The sequence below is a fragment of the Rhincodon typus genome, chromosome 3, assembly GCF_021869965.1.
Source record: "Rhincodon typus isolate 14 chromosome 3, sRhiTyp1.1, whole genome shotgun sequence".
In the NCBI taxonomy this organism is placed as follows: Eukaryota; Metazoa; Chordata; class Chondrichthyes; order Orectolobiformes; family Rhincodontidae; genus Rhincodon; species Rhincodon typus.
Window position 1 is genome coordinate 14857557 of NC_063334.1, and position 5044 is coordinate 14862600.

A 5044-nucleotide genomic window follows, 5' to 3' on the forward strand; every position below is an offset into this window, starting at 1 on the left:
GTGTGTGTGTGCATGTGTGTGTATGTGTGTGTGTGTGGGTGTGTGTGTGTGCGCGCGCGTGTGTGTGTGTGTGTGTATGTGTGTGCGTATGTGCATTTGTGTGTGTGTCTGTGTGTGTGTGTGTGTGTTTGTGTGTCTATGTGTGTTTGTTTATGTCTGCACACACTATCATTCTATCATCCAATCCATTGATTCTCAGGATCGCAGACACGGGAGCTGTCAACTTAATGTAGGTTTAACCTCTACCACAGCTAAGGCATAGGTGATGGTATTATCAATGGACTGTTAATCCAGAGGCCCAGATAACATTTCAGGTCCGGTGACCCTCCCTCAGAACTGTTCTGAGGAAGGGTCACCGGACCCGAAACGTTAACTCTGTTTTTTCCTTCACAGATGCTGCCAGACCTGCTGAGCTTTTCCAGCAACTTCTGTTTTTGTTCCTGATTTAGAACATCCACAGTTCAGTTCTTTTGTTTTTTTATTCGCCCAGATAACATTCTGGTTTGAATCCTGGCCACGGCAGGATATCTGGAATTAAGAGTCTAATGATGACCATGAATCCATTGTTGATTTTTGAAAAAAAAAACACGTCTGGTTCACTAATGTCTTTTAAGAAAGGAAACTGTCATCCTTACCTGTTCGGGCCTACATGTGACTCCAAACTCACAGCAATGTGGTTGACTTTTAACTGTCCTCTGGGCAATTAGAAATGGGCAATAAATGCTGTGATGCCCTCATCCCATGACTGTATTAAAAGAAAAATGATAGGACCTTAGACTCAGATTAGAAAGGAAGCTGGGTGGCATGGTAGCTCAGTGATTAGCATTGCTACCTCACAGTGTCAGTGAGCCAGGTTCAATTCCAGCCTTGGGGGACTGTCTATGTGGAGTTTGCACATTCTCCCCGTGTCTGTGTGGGTTTGTTTCAGTTTATTCCCACAGTCCAAAGAAGTGCACATTAGGTGGGTTGGCCATGTTAAATTTCCTTTAGGGTGCAGGCCTAGGTGGGTAGGGGGACTGTGTCTAAGTGGGATACTCTTCAAAGGGTCATTGTAGACTTGATGGGCTGAATGGCATCTTTCCGCACTGTAGGGATTCTACGATTTAACTATTGGACACTTCAGGGCTGGCATTCATCATCATCCTGGATAATGATTTTGATAAGTTTCAATTCCAGCTCTATAAGTTTCTGCTAATGTTTGGCTTTGTTGCTGTCATAATCCCCCCCACCAGGGGTTGTTTGACTTGATTAATGTTTTCTGTAAGAAGAGTAGAAAAAAGGATTCTTGGCAGTGCTCTACCCCAATCACAAGCTACCACTGCATGGTACCGCGACATGGGACTTATTAGATAAATACCTCAAAGTAACAATGATGGAAAACAAAATAAGTCAGAAGAAAAGTGTTGAAAACTTTAATAGTATTATTTCTTCAAGAATACTCAAACAATCAAAGAGAATCTGAAAGAACATAAACAAATAGCACTCAGCAGAAATCATTGATACAACAGTTGGGCAAAAACAGCATCCTTGAAGAAAAACTTCACCCTAGAACTGATAAAAGGCAAAGTAAAACAGAGTAGGCGAAGAAGAGAGTAAAAATTAGTCACTGTGGGAAGATACAGGGGCCTTACAAAAGAAGGATCTGTGAAAACAAGTCAAAGCTCTGTTAGTAAAGCAATAAACCATGATGGGAAGAGGAAAAAAAAAATTAAAATAATGATACAAAAAAGCCAGAACAGAATAGAAATGAACAGGAATAGATTACCCTTCACAGAAAGCAATTCTACTATCCTAAGTTGTGTCCATGAGGTATTGTAATACGAGGGAGATCAAAGGCAACAATATTAATTCATACCAAGGTCACAGCATCAAAAAAGTCATGGAACACAAGTAAGTCAATTAAAGTGAATTTAAAAGATTTTGAAGATGAGTCTCGTAAAAGAAGGTAGCTGGAAGATTTTAAAGATTATGATAAGAACAAATAATTAATGATTTAACTAATGATTTTAACAGTTCTGAGGAAGGGTCACTGGACCCAGAACATTAACTGTGATTTTTTCTTCACAGGTGCTGCCAGACCTTCAGAGCTTTTCCAGCAACTTCTGTTTTGTTCCTGATTTACAGCATCTGCAGTTCTTTCGGTGCGTATTTCCAAGATTCAGGTAAACCTTAAGCAGAAGTACCACATTACCATTGAAGAAGATGTATGCTTTATAACATACAAACACTTGACAAACAAATGTGACAAACCAACACAAAAAGGAGTCCAGATACAAAATACCAAACATCAATGTCAATGCTGAAGCTAAAATAAAAGCCCTACAAGCCGAGCTATGACAAAAAAAAGCTTCATCTGTAAAACCATAAGTCACTTCCAGTAGATGCACAGAAGTAGGACAAGGTTTGAGAGCAACAAAAAGCCAACTGTTGGCTCATAACAATAGATAATCTGATTGAACCTCCTAATTTAGGAATTATACTCGCATGAGACAATTTTTCCTCTGTTCGAAAAGGTACACAATGCATTCCTAGGGAAAGTGATGATCAAACTGACATGACTTTGTTAAAACTTGTGCATGTCAATATATATTACATTCATTTAAAAGTGGATATAGCTGCAAATGTCATTGGCCTTCATAGCAAATATCACAAGATGAAGAATCAAAAGTTACAGCCTTCAGAGATAAGAGCACATGTTTCAGTTGAAGTACTCTCAAGTGTAAAGATAAGCTATAGGTAAAAAACAGGAGAGAGTTAAACATATCAACATCACTTGCAATCAACACTTCCTACTTTTGGGCTTCATGCAGGGCTTGATTTTTACATCCTTAATGTAGTAGAAGGAGTTCAATTAGTTCCAAGAAAATACTGATACAGTTTTAAGCCAATTGGTCAAAAGTATTTCATTGGGTTTCTTAGATTTATGATGGAAGTTGAAAGAATGTATGCATTTATTGCAGTCGATATTGTTGGCATAAGAGAATTGCTTCCTATTATCAACAGTGAACCATAGATTTTACACTGGTGTGAGAAAAGTTTTCAATTCTTAGCATCCCCAAAGAACATTTAGAGAATGAAGAAAAATCACCCAAGTTTACCAGAAGAAGCAAATACTAAGAACAAGAATGAGTAGTACAACCCACTTGTACTCATTGCCATTTTTTTAATGAAGTTGTACAGACAGCAAAACCGGTGAGCAATTTAATACAACAGATTTGATTTTGTTACGAGGTGATGAGTCGACACATATGTTGTGCAACATTTCAATTCTTTAGTGTTCCAATGAACAATTGTCTGTACCAGTGACCAGAGATAATACTGAGTAGTCAGCAGTCCTGTGGTATAACCACCAATGAGTGGAAATGCTGTGCCTAAACATCAAGCATATAATGTTAACCATCAATATGCCAAGTGTTAGAATATAACAATTTACTAAATCAGTTAACATTTTTTAGAATCATATAATGCTACAGAGCAGGAGAACATTTCTGTGCCATTCCTGTGAAATAACTATGCAATTGGTCCAACTCCCCTGCTCTTTTACGTGGCGTTGTAGACAATATAGATGGTAGTGTCAAATTACAAAAAGGTATTGATAGACTAAGTGAACGGGCAAAACTGTGGCAGATGAAGTTTATTGTAAGCAAGGATAATGTTATCAATTTTGGACTAAAGTGGGATAGGTAAGCATACCTTCTAGATGGTATAATGTTAAATATTGTGGATGTCCAAAGAAATTTGGGGTTTAGGTGCATAGATATTTAAAATGCCAAGAACGGGTGCAGAAAATAATCAAGAAAGCTACAGTGGAAGATACTTCAAAGACTCCATTAATACTAAAGAATGAGGGGAGAGGAATTTAGGTACCGTCACACTAAAGATGTAGTATTAGAAAAACTAATGGGGTTAAAGGCAGATAGGTTCCCGGGCCCTGATGGTTTGCATCCCAGGATCCTAAACGCAGTAGCTACAGAAATACTGGGTGCATTAATTGCAAATTTCCAAAAACCATTGGACTCTGGAGAAGTACCAGAGGATTAGAAAATTGGAATGTGACACTCCAACTCATAAAGGGAAGTAGACAAAAAAAGTAGGTAACTATCGGCTGATTAGCCTAACATCCATTGTTGGAAAAGTATTGGAATCACTTCTTAAGGAAGTAACAGCAGAACATTTGGAAAAATCATAATCTAATCAAACAAAATCAGTGTGGCTCCATGAGAGGGAAATTCTGTCTGGCTAATTTATGAGAGTTTTTTGAGGAAGTCTCAACCAGAGTGGATAGAGGGGAACCAGTAGATGTGTTGTATTTGGACTTCCAGAAGGTGTTTGACAAAGTACCTCACAGAAGGTTATGTCATAAGAGAAGAGCCAATAATGTTGGAGGTAGTATATGGCATGTATAGAAAAATTGACTCATTGGCCGGGAAACAGCAAGTGGGGATAAGGGGGTTCCTTTTCAGGTTGGCAATTTGTGCCCTCTGATGTTCCACAGGGATCAGAGCTGAGACCACAACAGTTAGAAATATATATTAATGACTTGCAAGAAAGAAGTGTATGTATTGTAGATTTGCAAACACACTAAAATAGGAGGAAAGGCAGGGCGTTGGAGTGATACAAATAGTTTACAGAGAGATTTTGACAGGTTAGGAAAGGTTGGCAAGTGGAGTACAATGTGGGAAAATGTGAAGTTGTTTAATCTGGCAGGGAGAACAAAAGAACAGCGTTATTTAAATGGAGGGAAACTGTAGAAAGCTACAACACAAAGGGTCTTGGGGATACTTACGCTCAAAACACAGAAAGTTAGTGCACAGGTGCAGCAGGTAATCAGGAAGGCTAATGGAATGTTGTCCCTTATTTCAGGGGAGCTGGAGTATAAGAGTGGGGAATTCTTATTGCAACTGCATAAGAACAAAGAACAAAGAAAATTACAGCACAGGAACAGGCCCTTCGGCCCTCCAAGATTGCACCGATCCAAATCCTCTATCTAAACTTGTCACCTATTTTCCAAGGATCTGTATCCCTCTGCTCCCTGCCCATTCAT